The sequence below is a fragment of the Thamnophis sirtalis genome, unplaced genomic scaffold (assembly GCF_051295495.1).
Source record: "Thamnophis sirtalis isolate CommonGarterSnake01/CBP01778 unplaced genomic scaffold, rThaSir2_p1.2 scaffold_9, whole genome shotgun sequence".
In the NCBI taxonomy this organism is placed as follows: domain Eukaryota; kingdom Metazoa; phylum Chordata; class Lepidosauria; order Squamata; family Natricidae; genus Thamnophis; species Thamnophis sirtalis.
In genome coordinates, this window is record NW_028261389.1 from 45,620,420 (window position 1) to 45,641,718 (window position 21,299).

Consider the following 21,299-nt stretch of genomic DNA (forward strand, 5'->3'; position numbering starts at 1 on the left):
TTTCACTTTTAAATGCATAAAGAATAATAAATTTAGTGAGACTTTTCTAAGCAAAGTTGGCATTTTATTTGAATTCTCCATAAATAAAATAAACAGCTGGAAGGGACCTTGGAGGTCTTCTAGTCCAACCCCCTGCCTAGTCAGGAAACCCTATACCGTTTCAGACAAATGGCTATGCAACATCTTCTTAAAGACTTCCAGTGTTGGGGCTTTCACAACTTCTGGAGGCAACTTCTGTTCCACTCATTATTTGTTCTAACTGTCAGGAAATTTCTCCTCAGTTCTAAGTTGCTTCTCTCCTTGATTAGTTTCCACATTCTTGTCCTGTCCTCAGGTGCTTTGGAGAATAGCTTAGCTCCCGCTTCCGGTCCTAGCAACTGTTCTTTATATGTTTTAGCCTCCAGTCCCCTAATCATCTTTGTTGCTCTTCTCTGAACTCTTTCTAGAGTCTTCACATTTTTTTTACATCGTGGTGACCAAAAATGGATTAAGTATTCCAAGTGTGGCCTTATCAAGGCATTATAAAGTGGTTTAACACTTCACGTGATCTTGATTCTATCCCTCTTTTTATGCAACCTAGAACTGAGTTGGCTTTTTTGGCAGCTGCTGCATACTGCTGGCTCATATTTAAATGGTTGTCCACTAGGACTCCAAGATCCCTTTCACAGTTACTACTGTTGAGCAAGGTACCACCTATACTGTACCTGTGCATTTCGTTTTTCTTGCCTAAATGTAGAACCTTACTTTTTTCACCATTGAATTTTGTTTTGTTAGATAAGAGTCCAATGTTCAAGTCTGTCAAGATCCTTCTATATTTTAAGCCTATCTTCTGGAGTGTTGTCTATTCCTGCTAGCTTGTTGTCATCTGCAAATTTGATGAGTTCCCCATCTATCCCCTTGTCCCAATCATTGATGAAGATGTTGAAGAGTACTGGGCCTAAAACAGAACCTTGGGGTACCCCACTGCAGTTCCCTTGAAGACTACATGTCAAGTGCGGTTGGTCAGCCAGTTACGAATCCATTAGGTGGTGATGCTGCCTAACCCACATGTTTCTATTTTATCAATAATAGTTTATGGTCTACTTTATCAAATGTCTTACTGAAGTCGAAGTAAATTATATCAACAGCATTCCTCTGGTCAGGGCCGGATTTTCCTATAGGCTAATTAGGCTTCAGCCTAGGGCCTCAAGATCAAGAGGGGCCTACATTCAAATTGTTAGCAAAATTAAAATTACACTATTCTAAAAACACTAAAACACTGAACCGAAAATAAGGAGAAATTCTACGCATATGACTAATAAACAAACATAAAAATGTATTGGTTAAGATCGTTCCAGCGCCGCAGCAGTTGGGAGCCCACCCACGTTCCCGGCACTGGCGGTCGGGCGAGAGGTGCGGCCACTCCCAGTAGCCGCCCCGTCGACGCGGAGCCCACCAGCGGCCAGGCAGGTGAGGGCAAGGGGGCTGAGCCCTGCAGCTGAGCACAGCAGGGGAGGCGGCTGGCCTCGCTGCCTTTGCCGCAGAGCAGAGCCGCCCTCCGTCGGGAGGCCAGCTATATATATTGATATATATTGATATATATCACAGTAATGATGTATTTTATTGTCTCTCATGTAATTTACAAGCTTAAAAATGGGAGGTGAAAGGGCCTCATAAGTGGAATAGCCTAGGGCCTCTTTTCATCTAAATCCGGCCCTGCCTCTGGTCCACTAATTTGGTCACTTTGTCAAAGAATGCAATATTAGTCTGGCATGATCTGTTTTTGACAAACCCATGTTGGCTTTTGGTTATTACTTTGTTTGCTTCCAGGTGTTCACTGATTTGTTGCTTAATTATCTTTTCCAGAATCTTCCCTGGTATTGAGGTCAGGTTGATAGGTCTGTAGTTTCCTGGATCTGCTTTTTTCCCTTTTTTGAAGATGGGGACTACATCAGCTCTTTTCCAGTCCTCAGGCAGTTCCCTGGTGCTCCAGGATCTTTGAAAGATATAGTTCAGTAGTTCTGAGATCTCGTCTGTAGTCCATCTGGTCCTGATGATTTGAACTCGTCTAGGGTAGACAGGTGCTCACCATTTTCTTCATTATTTTAACTTGTGTTCCTAATGTGTTTTTTAGAAGCTGTAAATGGTGAATCTTAAATGTTTAAACTAGTCAGACCTGTGAACATTAAATGCCTTTCTTTGTTTAAAGCACAATAAAAAAACCCACGGGTGACAATCCTACTTTCACCTGGGAATGATTTAAAATAAATTATTCTCTGAGTGTGCATATGTGCATTTTACTTTAGTTTTAACAATAATTGGAGCCATCATTGTACTGTGCAATTTCTTCCCATTCTGTTGAGATTGGGTAAAGACAAATTGTTCCCAATTGTCCATCAAAATAGGCACACATGATAAATTTATGTAATGATAATAATTACCACTAAAAGAAATTTCTGAGCAAGCCTTCCGGTATTTCTAAATTTAGTCTTGATGTTAATCTTAGGCATTTTTGCACCTGCTTTGATGGGACTATGACAGCTATGTTTTTCCCAAGGGGTAAGTTCACCACTGTCACCACCTCAAGACAGGTTGTTTTCTCCCAAGGATGCCTTTAATTACCACACATACTCAGCCATCCATTATTTCTCTGGCTGCTTTCACCAACCAAGTGAGACAACAGCCCAATTTTAATGGTGTGTGAGAATGATCTTGGGAGAGAGAAGGAAGAACCACATAATAGGCATGGTCTATAGCTGTGATGGCAAACCTGTGGCAGGTTGCCTCGTCAGCTTCAGGGCGCATGCGCGCACTGGCCAGCTGACTTCGCCCTTCATTTTTGGCTGTTTTGCAACCTCCGGAGGTTTCCCTGAAGCCTCCGGAGGGCAAAAAACAACCCAACGCACAAACCAGAAGTTCGGGAACTGACTTCTGGTTGACGTGTTGTGCCATTTTTCGCCCTCCTGAAGCCTCTTTAGGGTGAAAAACTGCCCTATGGGCAACCCAGAAGTCCGTTCCCAAACTTCCAATTTGCTTGTAGGGCCATTTTTTGCCCTCCGGGAAGGGAAGCCTCCTGAAGCCTCTGTGGGGACAGGGGAAACCGTTTTCACCCTCCCAGGCTCCTAGAAAGCCTCTAGAGCCTGGGACCGCAGAAAACATGCCCAAAGCAGGGCAGGGTGGGGGTCATGCATGCATTTGCAGGAGGGGTTGCGCGCATAGAATCATGGGTGTGGGTACACCTGCGCACGACCCCCCCTGCGCTCCCCCTGCTTTTGATGGCAAAAAGATTAGCCATCACTGGTCTATAGGAATCCTCGAGACACAGTGTTTAAAGTGCATTATTGCAGGCAAACTCTGCCCACAGCCTGGAATTGAATTGTGACAGAGTCAAGGTTGACTCAACTTTCCATGCTTTTGAGGTTGATAAAATGAAGACCCAACTTGTTGGGTGTAATATGCAAAAAATGCTCTGCATTGTAAACCACCCAGAGAGTGTTGTAAAGTGTTATGGAGCGGTATATAAGTCTAATTGCTATTGATATTGCTATGGTCAGATATGAAGCAATTGAGCCCACAGAAGGAATGGAAGCATGGCAACTGCCTCAGAAAGAACTCTAATTTCTGAGACTGTAAAAGTGAGGTGGGAGAGATATACATTCAGGCTTGTGAAATTCTGTTAATAACCTTACAATAAAGATTGAGCTAGTAGTTCTGTGTGTACTTGCCTGGACTATCTCACGAGGTAATTATAAATCCACATGAAAGAGACAATGTAGAAATTGGACCACTCCCTGAAGATCAAAGTGGACTGTGATTATCTGGTAAAATATAACCTTTGTAAAATGGAATGTAGAGGTGATTTTAGGGAAAGATTTTTAGAGGCTCTAAAGACTTTAAAAACTCTAAAGAGTTTTGCTGTACTGCATCTTATACCAAATATAATAAAGGCAGGGCTATTTTGTGGTTTCCACTTTATCAGATGTAAGTTGCCATTTCACCTCTCTTAATAGGTCACCATTCCTTTCCCAAAATATCTCCAGCATCCAGCTCTGAGTGAATATAAACAATTTTTTTTGCAAGTTGTTTCAAAATTATAGTGACTCCGCAAAAAGGCCTATCAATCTTTAAAACAGTGGTCCACAAATTCTTCAGCTGATTAATTTCTTCATGATTCTTTAGATTGTTCATCAACCCCAAAAATCTGTTATATGAAAATATTTTAATATTATTTAAATAATAATTATATGATTAATAATAACAAAATAATTGATCCTTGGGGGTGGATATTGATCATGTTGGGGAACCCTGCCTTAAAATTATTTGGGTAATTTTAAACAGTACTGCTGGGAAGCAATGTTGACCCTGAATATGTCCTGTTTATTTTAGGTAATTTTGTTTTAAGTTGAATTTGGAAAACCTCTTATCATACAATTTACCTTTGCAGAATGATCAAGAAATATTCTGTCGGTGGTTACCATATTTACAATTTTTAAAAAAGGATTTAAATTAGATCAAAGAAGTTATAGATTTGACTTTGTAAAAAAAATGAATTGGAAAGTATACTGTGTAGTAATGATGAAAATGAAGAATGTCTTAGTCTTATGAAGACCAATCTGGCTTTTTGCCAAAAAGACATTAGAGATAATATGACAACTGTTTTGAACATTATTGAATACTTACACTACTATAATTAAAAGCATAATATTTTTGGATGCAGAGAAAGCCTTTGACAATTTAAATGGGTCTGTATATTTAAAGCCCTGGAAGATATGAACTTCAGGGAGAAATTTATTCAAGGAGTTAAAGTGATTTGTATGTCTATGGAGATTCTCAGTCATCCAGGTCATAGTTGTCCCAAAGATTTTTTTCAATAGGGAACTGGACTTTCATGTTTTTCTTTGAAGACCTTTCGTTTCTCATTCAAGAAGCTTCTTCAGCTCTGACTGGATAGTAGGAAATGGAAGGATTTATATTCCTTGCAGACAGCTGGTCATTTGCATTCTTTTAGAGAGATTTTTAGGCCACAGAGATTTATCTGTGTCCTCAGGATTACCCTAAACTCCTTCACAAAAATTCCACCCACTCACTGGTATAGGTATGTGGATGATATGTGGGTCAAGATCAAAACACGGGAATTGGAAGTGTTCACCGAACATAACTCTGTGGGCAGATACATTAAACTCACATGGGAAGATGTTAAGGAAAATAGCCTAGCCTTCCTGGACTGTGCACTACACATTAAGGAAGCCAGTAGCCAGGACCCTTAACATTGAAGTTTACAGAAAACACACACACACACAGAGATCAATATTTACATTTTGATTCTTACCACCCACTGAAGCAGAAAATGGGAGTTAACAGAACCCTACACCACCGAGCTGAAGGCCTGCCTACCAGAAAAGATGGGAGAGAAAAAGAACATCAAGGAAGTCCTCAAAACTTGTGGCGATCCCAAGTGAGCCTTCATCAAATCACCAAAAAGACCCAACAGGAGCTCCTCCATAATGATGAAGAAGAGAACAATAGATGAAGCAATGTCATCATTCCATACATTGCAGGAATATCTGAAAAACTCAAAAGGATCTTCAGCCAACACAACATACATGCACACTTTAAACCCAAGAATACTCTTAAGTCTAAGGCTTGTCCATCCCAGGGATAAAACACCCAGACACGAACTGAGCAATGTGGGATATGCAGTACAATGCAGTGAGACATGTGCAGATCTGTAAATTGGGGAAACAGCCACTTCATACATGGATGGTACAACATAGGAGATCATCACAACATCTGCATTTCAAAGACAAAGGACATTCTTTTGAAGACAGCAAAGTCCACATTTTGGAGAGAGAGAACAGCTAGTTTGAAAGAGTCAAAGCGGCAATTTAATAACAATTTTAATAATTTAATAATAAATGCCTGTTTGGTCTGGATAAAAGAATGGGCGACTCTAAAACAAGAGACTACTTGAATTAGAAGGCCATGAACTAAGATTTGGATGGCATGCCTAATGGTATGACAAAGTTAAATGTTGATTTTAACAATCATTGTTGGATGTGCCATTCTAAGGGTTTGGAACAAATGTAAAATAATCTCTCCAAAAACAACTCTTCAGGTATCACCTCAAGAAGCCTTTTTTAGAAAAGAAATGATGGCTAGGTCAGACTGGTGCACCTATGGTCAAATAATACTTTTTAATCAAGGTGAACCTACCCTCAAATCCAAAGAAGAACTGGAATCAGAAGAATGTGTCTGTCACTGGTTTAAATATTTACAATTGAAAGGTTTAAATTAGAAAACACATGGATTTGACTTTGTAAAAAATGAATTGGAAATTGTACTGTGTGGTAATGATTGCCAAGGTTAGGAAACTGTTGTTGAAATTGAATTTGGAGACTGAATATGTAAAGCATTGAATGATCCAAGCAGCAGTCACCAACTGGTGGTCTGTGAGAAAATTTTGGTGGTCCGCAGAAAAATTTGCATTTTTTATATTGCAGTAAATCAGGGGTCCTCAAATTACAGCCTCTGGACCGGATAGGTGCAAGGAATGTTTGTGTTGCTGCAGAGAGTCTCCCCCTTCTGGGTTTTTTTGTGAGGGTCGAAGTGGGGCATAAATTCCGACTTGTGGTCTGCTTCAGCCTCCTGGTGCAGGGCTTTGGGCAAAGGCTGGAAGGAAATGCCACTGGTGGCAAAGAGCTGGAGGGCCTCGTTCCAATGGGACTACATCATGGTCTGCAACTGGCTGACCATCTTAGCCCACTGAGCCTCTAGGCGCTGGTGGCCTTGCACTCCTGCAGGTCTTCTCTCTGCTTGGAAAGCCTATGCTCACAGTCCTCAGTGAGGCTTCTGCTGAACCTCCTTCTTTGTCAGATCCAATTTGAACTGATCCAGCTGTTTTGCCAACTCTTTCTCATGGTGGCTGATTAGGCTCCAGCAACTGCTTTCTGTTGAGGCCCTACGGAGCCCTGGCAGGCAGGCGAGCAGTGGCAAGTAGAGACTGGCAAGGCTCCCCTTGATGTGAGTGACACTGAGTTGGCCACGCCCACCCAGTCACATGATCACCTTGCCACACTCACCCAGCCGATCATTAGGCAGATCATGGTCCATGGGATTTAAAATTATGAATTTAGTGGTCCCTGAGATCCGAAAGTTTGGTGACCCCTGATCCAATGGTTAAAGAATTTGGGATATAATGCGTAAACCAGGGGTAGTCAACCTTTTTATACCTACCGCCCACTTTTGTATCTCTGTTAGTAGTAAAATTTTCTAACCGCCCACCAGTTCCACAATAATGGTGATTTATAAAGTAGGCAAGTAACTTTACTTTATAAAATTTATAAAGCAGAGATACAGCAAAACCCTACCGCCCACCATGAAAAGTTGGAACGCCCACTAGTGGGCAGTAGGGACCAGGTTGACTACCACTGGCTTAAACAATGGGAAGATATTTTGCAAAGGATCTAAAATTTACATTAAATTATAGTTTGAAATATTTTTATGAAATAATGTACCATTGGTATTTAATACTGGATATACTGTCAAAATATATAAAAACGATATTGTTTTAACATAAGTTTGCATTAAACCTTTTCATTGAGGTGATGCAATAGTTAGAGTACAGTACTGCAGGCTACTTTTCTGACTGATAGTTGCCTGCAATTTGGCAGTTCGAATGTCACCAGGCTCAAGGTTGACTCAGCCTTCCATCCTTCCGAAGTGGGTAAAATGAGGACCCTGATTGTTTGGGGCAATATGCTGACTCTTCAAACCACTTAGAGGGCTATAGAGCAGTGATCCCCAACCCCCGGTCCGCGGACCGGTGCCGGGCCGTGGAGTACCTGGCACCGGGCCGCACAGCGGCCGGGGGCCATGATCGCTGCAGCGGCCGGGGGACATGATCGCTGCAGCGGCCGGGGGACATGATCGCTGCAGCGCAAAGGCTCCTGGGCCGTGCGCAAAAGCTCCTGGGTCGTGCGCAAAGGCTCCAGGGAAGAGAGCCCCGTGCGCCCCTGCGCGCGCTCAGCGGGCCACGGTAAAATTATCAAAGGCTGACTGGTCCGCGGCGATAAAAAGGTTGGGGACCACTGCTATAGAGCACTGTGAAGCGGTATATAAGTCTAAGTGCTATTGTTATTGTTCAAAATTAAGTACAATTATGACAACTATTCATAAAGAATTTAAGACTATAATTCTGATCAATTTACTCAAGGAGCTGGAATCTGTGATTAAAACCTCATCGGTATGGCTAAAATTATTTGTGTCAATGCTAACAATCAAATATGAATGTGTCCAGAAGGCTTGAAATAGAACCTCAATTTAAAACCTAAAGGGCGCAGAATAAACTGGATAATATGATTAATGCATCATCTTTCTATTTCTTCGTTCATATTTATTCTGACAAAATCATGATCTTCCCTGTTAGATGAAGTGAAATATTACTTTAGTAAAAAAATAAAGTGTATGTTGGCTGTTCTCTGTCTCTCTTAATGAAGATTATATTGGCTTGGTTACATTTATGTATGTATGTATGTATGTATGTATGTATGTATGTATGTATGTATGTATGTATGTATGTATGTATATAAATACTGATATTTCACTTCCCACAATCCTAATTTTTATTATATAAAAATACCCATAGGGATACTGTTAAGAGCTGTTCCTCACCATGAAGTCTATTATTCTTTGACCTAGCAAAAATTCATGCTGGCATATACCGTGTCCTTTCATTGCTGAGATCTATTCTGCCACAGTAATAATGCAGGCAAGTTAGGATTTGTGACTATCTTAGTTTTCTTTCTACCATGTGTCATCCTACTGGGGGAAAGCAACCATCAATCTCTTTATAAAGTGGAAGATTGCAGGATGGGGTGAACTTGGATGATTAGAATACAGGTTTAACAAACTTGTCTGGTAGTTCAAGTAATATGCTCAGGCATAAAAGGGTGTGGGGTAAAGCAATTAGGAACTCTCCCAGTGATCTTTGGATTCCCTCCTTTGCACCTGTAACCTGTTGGTCAGGCTATTTTTGAACAGCAAGTGTGAGGCTGTTCACCTGTGCTCAGTAAATTACAGGTTTCTAGACAATTAGTGTTTCATTCTGTTCTTGGCTATATGTGACAGATTTTTCTTTTTATTCTTTTTCAGAATATTAAACCCATGTTTAAAGACTAGCATTTTTTCACAAGAAACCCATAACTATATTTATTGGTTTTTATTCAGTTACAGTGATGACAAATGCACTTGGGGGGGGCGGGCTTGAAAAAACAGTTTAGGGTTTAATCATCATGAAGAAAATCTATGTGATTCTTAGGAATTGAAAATGACTTGATTGGACATAATCAATCAACTGGTCTTCACCAGAACTAGGAAATGATCACTTGAAATTAGTCAAGCAGATGCTTTTGTGGCCTGCTCTCTCTCCTACAGGCTAAGTCAAAATGGGCTTTCATTTCAAAGATGGCACTGCTGCAGAAAGGAAGACAGATTTCCCTCTACTCTCTTCATATCCCTTGTTCTAAATGGATAACTATAAGATTGTATTATAAATTTTTATCGATTGAAATACATTGTACTTTATTTTTAATGTTCTGGGTTTTTTTTGCAAACACTAGTGCTTAAGAAATTGGCTACTTTGTCAACAACAGTGAGTGGTGTAGCTAAGTAAACAATTATTTAGAAATCATTAAAGTTCTACTCATCACTCAGATTAATATATTGCTCCAATGTCTCCTGGTAAACCATATCACTTATATCTGAATGCATGTCAATTAAAAGGTAATGGTAAAACCTCAATTATGCCAATGCAAAACACTCTGGGAGTTGTTTCCATAGCACATTCCATCCCAAATTACCAATACCATTTTAGCCTAGCCTGTCCTGTTAATTCAGAACAGTGTGGCTAATGTTTCAGTTCAGTGAATTATTTATTCTATACATAAACATCTGATTAGATTTTCTCTCTTATAGTCATATCATTAGCTTACAAACATGTTTTAGTTTTTGAAGCATGCCATTAAAGTTCCATGGGATCTGTTTTTCCTGTTGATCTGGATGTAACTACAGAATTAGGGTGATAATTAGGATTGGATAAGCAATATGATCATAAAGGACAATGAAATTGTACTGCTTAGTGACAGCAGCCTGGAGATTTCTGTTGCTTTGTTAAGTGAGAATCTCACATGACCATGACAGAGGTGCTAAAATTGTGTCCCAGGAAAGTGCTATGGAGACCAGATGGATGGGTACTACATGTGAATGCTATGGAGGGTGGGCACTTCCATTTATGGTAATTTTGAATCTGGTCAGCCTTCTAAATCTAAATTAGAAAACAGTGATAATGATAAAAGCTGTGACCTTTGAAATGGCTAATTATGTGCTAATAGTGGTACTTTTTCCAAATATGAATGAATAACTACACAGAAAAAAGGAGCCTGAATGATTAAGATCTGGTTGTAAATAAATATGCTGTAGACATACAGTACGGCAAAAATAATGTGAAGGAGTTACATTATGATGAAAATTCTAGTGATATTTTTTATATTGATATAAAAGCATAAACTCAAAGTAGAATGATACATTATCAAAGAGGCTCTAGGGCCGTGATGGCAAACCTATGGCACACGTGCTGGAAGTGGCATGCAGAGCCATATCTCCAGGTACGCCAGCCATCGCCCATTGCTCTTCTGGGTTCCAGCATGCACATGCATGCTGGCCAGCTGATTTTTGTGCACGCAGGAGTGTCGGAAACTGAAAGAGCAGCTCCCTGGCACATATGTGCGCATTGGGAAGCTGAGCTTCTGGTTTCCGGCACATTGCATGCATATCGGCCAGCTGGTCTTCACATGCGCATGCGCTCCAGAAACTGGAAGACCAGGTGACCAGGAAACTGCTCTTCGGGTTTCTGGCACTCCCATGTGTGTGCCAGAGGTGGGTTGCTCCTAGTTCGGCCTGGATTGGGTGAACTGGTAGTAGTGGTGGTGGGAGGCTCGAACCGGTAGTAAAAACATTGGCAACCCACCACTGGTTCACCACCGCTGTTCCAAGTAAAGCTGTTTTTACAATTGACTGGTGTCAATGCCAATGGTGTCAAAATGGTTTTGGGATTGCACCCAAGGCCTTTATTACTATTGGTATATTTTTGCTTTCTTTTGCCACAGCCATTCTACCTACAGTATATTTTCAAGTCTTTGTATTTGTTATCTTCTCTATTTCTTTCTGCTCTATTCTACTATCTCAAAGTACTGTACTGTCCACTAGAGATCTTTGACTTTCTTATTGACAGTTGTTAAGTCTGGGGTATTATGTGGCAGATGCTTCTCCATTTTAGTTCTAAAGTCCCAGAACTTCTTAATTTTCTAATAATTGTCTACTTTGTATTTTTAACAGTTCTTGCTTACAGGCAAATGGTATTTCTTATGGATCTTCCAAGGCACCATTATTGCTATTTTGTCATGCTGTTGCTTGTAGTGAGACTATGCAAACTTTTTGCAGCAGCTAACCAGATGATCCATTGTTCTTTAGCTTCTTTGCAGAAATCACATCTGTTGTTGTCTTCTCAATTCTGGTTTTATATGCATTGGTTCTTAAATGTTGGCATTTAAGAATTAACACCACCATCCTTTCCTTTTTTTCAGTTTTCCTGCTATTACCATTGCCGGATCTTGTTGTTGTTGTTGTTGTTGCTGTTGTTTAACTGCAATGGTCATGTAATACTTTGCCTTGCTGTGTTTCTTTTCTATGCTTCCTTTGATTTTTTTTGTAGGCCAGTTTAGTCTCTTGGGTATTCAGGAAACCTTAGTAGTGTACTAGCTTCAGTGCATTTTCTTTACTGTCCTTCAGATATTCTTCCAGTGCCCTTTTTTCTGGTTCAACTGTCAGGTATACTTGCAATATTCCATGCTCACCTATTCTGTTTGGAAAGTAGAATTTGTTAACCTCACTGTGTGAATGAAGGGCATTAATTATTGACATTTTTCTGATCTTCCTGTCCAGGGCATTTGCTTCTACTTGACTCCAGTCTGCTATTCCAGCTATGCATCTAATGACTGGAATTGCCCAGATATTAATTGCCTTGATGATATTTTCACACTGAACTCGGACTTTAAAGTTCTTTTTCACTCTAATGATGTATTCATTTCTAACCTTCTTGACTATGGTGTGCTTGATATTGTCAGCTTGAAGGATTCCTGGGTATTTGTAATGATCGTGTCCATCCAGACTTTTGATGTTATTTCCATAAGCATCTTGATTCCTTCAGTTTTTACTATTTTTCCTACTAGTAAGGGTGGCATATTTATCCAATCCAAACTCTATTGCAATATGTTGGCTTTATATATGGGCAGTGTGGAGTAATGATTCTATTTCAAAATAGAATACTTCTATATAGCTTCAGATCGTCCATGTAAAGGAGGTGAGATAGCCTGGCAAATGTTTTTGATGTTTGATAGCCATAGCCTGACTTGTTCTTCATTGTTGACAAAGGAACCAGTGCAATGACAAACAGGAATGCTGACAGTGAGTCCCATTGAAAGTCTCCTCTCTTGATTAATCTGTCTCATTCTTTCATCACTGACCAATATCTGTCTTCCATTATGCCACTGATCTTTGCACAATGCTTCTGATATTTCTACTGACTCCTGTTTTTTTTTTTTAGGCATTTGGTTATCCAATTATGTGGCAGGGAGTTGGATACCTTCTTGTAATCAATCCAAGCTACATTCCAGTTGGTTTCCTTTCTCTTGCAGTTTTCCAATATCATCTTGTCAATTAGGAGTTGATCTTTTGTTCCTCTGCTATTGGGGTGATTTCTTTTTGGCTCAGGTGAAAAGAGTTTGTTTTCAACTAGGCTGCATCAACTATCAATACCAGTTAGCAATTTGAAAGTTGTTGGTGAGCAGGTAGTTGGCCTTCAGTTTCCTGGTACTGCCCCTTTTGTTGGATTATTCATTATCAGATAGGTTTTACCAGATGTTAACCAATCTTCAATTTTACATCCTCTCAGTATGTTAAACTGTTTGGCAATGAGTCGTTATAGACTAGTCAGATGTTTTACCTCAAAGCCATGCAGTTTATCTTCACCTGGGGGCTGGTGCTAACTAACTATTGATCGTTCTTGCCTGTTCCCCCACTATTTCTGCTGATGATTGGGTATTATTTGTTCTTCTTGTTCTTCAGCTTATTTTCTTTCATTTGCCTTAACTTGCTTGCATCTGCTCTTAGCATACTTATCTTATTTTCCAGGCTTTTTCTTTTCTGATTTTGTGTTCAAGGTGTTCAATTATAACTGCAGCCATTCCGCTCATTAGTTGATTTGTTTCTTGCAGTAAGTCTGTATTTATATTTGATATTACAATATTGGCATCTTGTTGTAGTTGTATCTTTGGAGTATCTTTGGAGTTGTTTCTTTGGAGCAGTGTGGTGCCTAGAGGTGGAGTCCTTGCCTGACAATCACGAGGCTGTGAGTTCAATCCTAGGTAGCAGCAGATATTTGTCTCTCCGGGCATAAAGAAAAATATATCTGCTGTGAGCTCCGTGTAGGTGTCAGGAAGGGCATCCGGCCAATAAATATTCAGGTCCATTCAGTCATCCCAACTCCACACTGATGCAAGAGATTTCAGGGTCATTTAAAAAAAAAGCTGTTTCATTTGGTGTGTCTTCCAATAGTCTTAAGTCCTTAAGCTAACAGTCGTAAGTCCTGTAGCCATTTGTTCGGGAACTCCAACACATACCATATTTTGCTCCCAAAATAAGCACCAGGTCTTATTTTCAGGGGATGTCTTAGGACTACCACAGTCATGACTCCCACGCCCCAACACCTGTTGCACTGCTGTCCAACTTCTTCTGCAGCTGCTCGCAGCTGCTCATGGCATGATGAGTCGCAAGATGCCATGAGGCTCATTGCATTGGTGCCCCCTGAATGGCAGAACGCTGCTAGGCTTGTTATGCTGATGCCGCCGCGAGCGGCAGAATGCCACCAGGCATGTCGCACTGGTGCCGTTTATGGGGGTACTAGCACGGCAAGCCTCGTGGCATCCTCCTGCTCATGGCAGCACCAGCATGAAAAGTCTTACGATGTCCTCAATGCAACGAGTCTCGCTGCGTTCTGCCACTTGTGGCGGCACCAGCACAGTGCACCTCATGACATCCAGTCACAAGTGGCTGCAAGAGGCTGCAGAAGAAATTGGGCAGTGGTGCATCAGGTGTCAGGGTATAGGAGGCCTGGCTGCAGCAGTCGTCAGGTAAGCAGGTACAGGACACGTGGAGCACCTCCCCCTCCCCACCCCAGCTTGATTTTTACGCCTGTGGCTCATCCCACCTTGTACAACCAGACAATGGACAGGGGTTAACTAGGGCTTATTTTGGGGATATACATTAGGCACAGGGGTAAAAATCAGACTAGGGGTTGTTTTCGGGGTAGGTGATATTTTTAGGGAAACATGGTATCTTTGTTTTTGTTGACTCAGTTAATGACTGATCCAGAATGGATTTCTGTTAATTACATTTCACCATGTTATTTATGGGAGAGACTCTTCATCTGGGTCATGTCCAATATGGTTGAACCTCTGGCATAGCTCTCATCTTTCTCAGAGCACACAAGCCCCCTAATGATATCAAGGCAGTGCCACACTAAGGGAGATTATACACACACACATGTAATGTAATGTAATGTAATGTAATGTAATGTAATGTAATGTAATGTAATGTAATGTAATGTAATGTAATGTAATGTAATGTAATGTAATGTAATGTAATGGTTCATCTCACAGTCAGATGTTTAGACTGGATTTGGCATTTTTATCCACTTAGTCCTTTATTATAATTTTCATCTGCCTTAAAAAAAAAAGGTCAACTCAAGGCAGCAAACATTCCTAATACTTCTGCCTATTTATTGGGATGCCATCAGAAAATAAACCCAGTGTTGACCTGAAACATCCAGTTCTTGCATATCAAAAGTAGTCATATTTCTTTCTTGAAAGTGTTAAATTTCTGATAGCAAGTAATCACTATTGTTTGGCAATTATCCCATTCACTATTGACTCAACAGTTGCTTTATGTATGTAATTTTTTCTTCTTCTCACAGACTTGACTTCTTTTTCTGATCATATGGTGTATTGCCTATATTAAGCTTACATATAAGCATTATCACAGAACTTCAAAACTGTTCCTGAACTTTTTGCCTCCTTTAGCCAGACACATTAACATGTACATTACTGTTACAGGCTTTGTTGAAATCTGTCAATAAGAAAAACTAAATTTGTAATAAATGTTGGCCCAAGAATTATATTTTTTAAAAGTCAACATAACATTCTCCTAAACCAAATACTTTTAAAATAATACAATACCTAATTTAAAACTGGGAGACCAAGGTAAAGAGATATCTTATAAATACAGTAACTGATATCCAAATATTACATCAAGACTATGCAAAACCTTGGCTCTTCTTGAAGATGGGAAGAGAACATTTAAGATTCCATTTCCAACAATAAAATATTTTGAGATTACATGGGAAAAACAGGATTAAGATTCAAAGGAACACTTAAAAGATTGAATAATTAATCTAAAAAGCTGGTTGAGAAAAATGTGAAGTTGATAAACAATTACAGTTTAAAACCTGGTCCTAACCAAACTATCTGAATGCCTGATACAAAGCTTACCTTCTAAAGAATCTCAGCAATAATCAAGCTGCTGTTGATCAGCAAGTACCAGATGTAATGTGAACCAGAAAAGAACCTAGGGAGTTGTTCCTCTTAGTTGTTTTCCCTAGGAAGCTAGTGGATTATATTCTCTTGCATCACTACTACTGACAGGTTAATAACAGTTTTGGGCAGTATCTTAGACCACCTTTCTATAATTGCATATATTCATGTTGCAAACTACTATTTCTATCACTAGTTTCAGCAGCACCACATTTCACCTCCAGTTCTATTTTCTTTTATTATTTCTTTTCCATACTATTTCTCATTTTTCCCCCATAATTGTGTTTATTAATTGGTAAACATATTGACTATACACACATGAGAAATATAACACACATCAAATGTAAGAAAGGAACATATGAAATATTGTGTGAAATAATATTGCTAATAATTAAAGTAAAAATAAATAAAAATCTCAATGCAATTACTTAACAGTAAGAGATATGTATAAGAAATCCAATATTTGAATGAGAATTCTTTGGATAAAATTCTCTTAAATGCAATGAGACTGTTGTGCAAATACCTATACATTCATGACTGTAATCTATGCATGTCAGCATATTAACTGCACTAGTTATATTAAGAAAACATTCCTCATTTGTGCTAGAAGATTTTGTAGAATTTCTCACAGTGGTACAGGTAAGAAAGAAAAATGTAAAACATTGATTGAAACAGAAGAAATAAATAGGTAGAATAGCAAAATTGATATCACTTACCTGTTACTGAGAATCTTGCACAGCTTTGAAATCCAAGAACTATGGAATGCAAGCGAAATATGTATCTCAAAATCACCACTGGGAATCCTGGGAAAATGTTAAACGTGTCATAGTAAGTTGTCAATAACAATAATTTCCAATAGAATAGAAAAATGTTCTGGATTTCCTTTTCGCCCACTCTAATTTTGTTTCACGTTCTTTCATTTATGTGGAAGAATTTAGGCTCTCTCTCATGACTCACTTCCTTAAAAGACAAAACAGCACTGGAAGAAGAAAGAGGGTGTGCCTTAACATGTAGGCTTCACATCAAAGTAATGTCTATAATTTATTCCATCATTCTCCTCTTGTGAAATTGGAGATCCACCCAGCATATTTTATTGGCACATTTTGTTGGAAACAGAATTCTGATTATCCACTGTTGTCATTGTTTCATGTCTGTATAACCCAGTTCTATACAATTTCTGGAGGATCTACCAATAGACACATATTCTATAGTCTGAATGTTTTTTCAGAAGTAAGTCACACTAAATTCAGATGGAGTAGTAATTTGATATATCACATAGGCTTTATTACTGCATCTAAATACATAGAATTAGAGATACAGATCATTGAGCAATACATAATTGCTGTTTTTCATTCAGACACATGGCTGAGCAAATGTGATATATCTTAGTATAAATGTAAATTTATAATTATTTAAAAAAACAAAATAAACACAATTCAAAAAATACAGTTTTCATTTACAAAATCATTCAAAACAAGGACTGGGAACCTATGGCTCTCCAGATGCTGTTTGATTTTAATTCTATATGGCCAGCTAACTGGACATCCAATGACATTGAGAGGGCTTGTTTTCCCTGATTTAAGGCACTTCCTATGCAAATAGTAACTAGGACATTATGTATAATTTGAAATATAAAATCACACTATTTATTACACTATTTTTTAAATCATTTTTAAAATATGGGAATAATTCTTCAATTTTAGAAATTGAATTTCAATTTCATGAAATTCAGCACAAAATTAGAACACAAAACTAGAATCCATTAATCTAGATAATGTGTAATCTAACAGATGAAAATCCAAAAGATTTATGAGAAATTCAGTTCTAAGAATTGTTGTTCTATAGTAGACAAGGCAATAGAGACAAGAGAAATTTACATTGTATTTATTAAAAAATACATTTGCATGAAATTCAATGTACTATCAAGTAAGCATGTATATATACAGTCTTTAAATGCAATTGTTTTATGTTGGCCAATCAAAAAGGAAAAATTCAAGATTGCTCTTCACATTCCCTTATTCATTACATGAAGATATCAATAAGTGCTTTTTTATTATTATTATGTCATTATCTTTATATCAACCTCTTGAGACACGTTAAAATCATCCTAGCTGGTCTAGGTTTAAAGTAATGTTTTCCCTCTTCTACTACACAGTTTGTGCTACACACATTTTTCATGCTTCACCAATATTGCTGAAATTGGAATCTGCACAGTACCTATGGACACTTTGGTCTGTAGTCATTTCCCTTTTGGTTTACATGAATTGGCCTCCATACTCATGTCGCTTGTACTGCAGGAGATGCAAGATACCTGGCTTTTGCAAACTAGCTGAGATTTAGACTTAGAATAACTTTATTTTCACTTTAAATGTACACTAAATGGCATACATTAAATGAAATTTCATCGCATACAGCTCTCAAAGAGTCACCATCTCCGATACATACTACTGTGGAAATAATATCTGACTGGTCCATTCCATAGTGTTTTTAAGATTTTGACAGGCTCCTGACCAGCACAGATTTAATGATCTTTGAAGAGCATTAGATTTTTCTTCAAAGAAAGTATTAATTAATACTATTTTGAAGGATTGCTAAAGCTATATTAAAAAGAATAGGAGTAGGTTCTGTACCTGCTGACAGCCCAGGGGAGGAGGGCGACTATTGCTATTTGTGAGTTGTTACAAACTTTCAAGGACTTTGCTTCACAGAAGCAATACTATATATATATACTATATATATATTTTATATATATATAAAATGTTTTCTGAGGTTTTCGTGGGTGTTAGTATGTAGATCTCTAGTTATTCGGGTTTTCTCCTGCGTAGAATTAAGACGTAGCCAAGACATCTCCAATTCTATGCGGGAGAAAACCCAAATAACTAGAGACCTACATATATATATATATATTATATAGTATGTGTTGGTCATGTTGGGATTAATACAGAATCTGGAAGTGGCAGACATTGACCTCATCCATTGCTATGGACATATTACCTTTCAAATCACTGCTATCATCCCTCCCTGGGGCCCCTCTCTGCTGTTAACTTGGCTACCTGTTTCTGGATCCAGGCCCTTCTTGAGTTGTAAAAGCAGCCAGGGAGGCAACTTGCAGTTATGTTCATGCTGTGTTCTTAGCTTAACAGAGGGGATAGTATCACCTATCATGAAAGAGGTGGTGGTCCTCTTATCCCCTCACAAGTCCATCCTTGAACCCATCTGCTTTTGATAATTATCATCCAGTTTCCCTCCCTTTTGGGAGATGGTTTTTGAGAAAGTGATTGATTCTATAGTTGATGAAAACCTTATAGGCAACAGAGTATGTGGTCTTCTTTCAGTCAGGTTTCAGGACCAGATTTAGTACTGAGGCAACTTTGGTCACACTTGTAGATTACCTATGGTAGAGCTAGGTTAAAGGTAGCAATCTTTTTCCAGGACTGGGTCCAACTGGTATTGGTTGGGGGGGACACCGATTACTCTCCTGGCCTCTTCTTTGAGGAGTGCCATAAGATTCTACTCTCTACCTTCCATTTCAAAATCTACATGAAACCACTACTGGGTACCATCCACAGTTTGGGGTTCAGCATTATCAATATATTAATGATACTCAATTATATCTCTCAATTCCAGCCTGGCCACGTGAGATTACCAAAATTCTATCCCAGTATCTATAGTCTGTATGGATTTGTATGGGTAGGAACTGTCCCCCAACACAGTTTTGAAACATTTTGGGTATTTGGCCCACCCAGACCTAGGGAATTCCACATTTGTCTTTGGATAGGGTTGTACTTCTTCACTTAAGAGTGGTGCACAATCTACAGGCTGGCCTGGATTCACACCTCCCATTTGATAAGCAAGTAACAGCTGTGGTCAAGAAGGTGACAGCTGTTTGTACTGATTCATCTGATGTGTCAGTTGCACCCTTTTGTAGATCATGTCCTGGTCACCTCATGGCTTGACTACAGCTTTTATATGGGCTGCCTTGAAGACCAATTGGAGCCTTCAGTTGGTTCAGAAAGTAGCAGAGCAGGCAGGCCTTAGGATATCTATGTCGCATCTTTAGTTTGTAATTTGCAGTCCTTGTAGGTTTGCATGTGGGTGCCATTCAAAGTGATGGCTGCTATCTATAAAGCTCTTCATGGCATAGGTCCTGATTACTTGAGAAACCACTATCTCCCATTAAATAATACTCTCTATCAGAACCATGGAAGTGCACAGTCACTGTCACAGTGCCTGTCCTCTGGAATGAGGTCTCATTCCAATATTTTGGAGATATTGGAGATATATTGTGTGGCTCTAATTATGGATGAATTATAACACATGGCATTCTTTACCATACTGGTTGGAGTTGTAGAGAATCATGGTTCAATTAAAGCTGGAGAGCCAGCATGATCTGCACCTGTTGTGTTAATTATTATTTTAAATGATTCATATAAAAGTGCACAAAATGCATTGGAATGGTACCAAAAGTGTATATCCTTAGCCCACATGTAACTCAGGGCAAGGGAATGTGGGACTTCGTGTATCTCTCCAGTCTCTTATTTTAAGGATGTCTGTTTATCACATTTACTGTATATGGCCACCCTCCTCACAAAAACAGTTCTGGGTGTCTTTATTATTTAAATAGTGAAATATAAAATAAAAAGACTACATTTGATAATGACAACAGAATAAATAAAAAAGAAAGTACTAAACATAAGTTAAAAAAACATTGTGAGAAAATGTTCTAGTGACACATTCTCCCATTCCCTCCTGTCTGCTTCCTCAGTTGCTGACCACAGCCTAGATATTTGGTCTTGCACATTGAACATTAAACAGTATTGTTGGTTATCTGAGTTCTTGAGTCCTTTAATCTGGTGTTTTTTATTGGTCTTTTTTCTTTAAAACCATACTCCCAATGTCTACATTTGTCTTGCTGACCCAGACCTTTGCTGCAGAAATATTTTCTTTCCTTGCATCATCCCTTTCCCATGCTCTTCAGCCTGGGTCAAGGTAAATAACTTACAGATTTTGCCATCTCTTTCCAGGCAGGCAGTGTATTTAGCAAATTAAGCTATTAAAAGGGATAGAGATTGGAGGGCAGAGTTGTGGAGTTTCATTTCAAAACCTAATGGGTGGTGGTGGTAAAAATTAGACAAGTCTGTAAATCCCAGCTTTTTTTTTTACTTTATTGAAGAAATGTGGATTTGGGTGGATTTGAAGATATGCAAATATTGAAATTATAGCTCTGAAAGACTAGGAAACCCATCCTTTTTTTGGCCCCAGAAGGGCAGCAGCAATCAGGAGAGACAGGCACACCCCATCTTTTCCTTCCAAATTGTTTGTTGCCAGCAAGCCAGTCAGCTGTGTGGTAGGCATGTATGCAAGTTACCCAATGGATGGGAAATGGAGCATAGGGTAACTCGTGGTGAGGAAGGCTGTGGGAGAGCCAAGGCAGGTGGCCTTTTTACTTGCATTAGGCCTCCCAGGATCTCTCCTATCCCTGAGGCAGCCCACAGCCCACTTATTGACCTGTGTGTTCAATGAATGCACTGGGAAGAGCAGGGATGATTGGTCATTACTTGAGGCAGTTCTTTTAATATTTGTCCTGACATCTGATCCTAATGGACAAGCTCCAATATG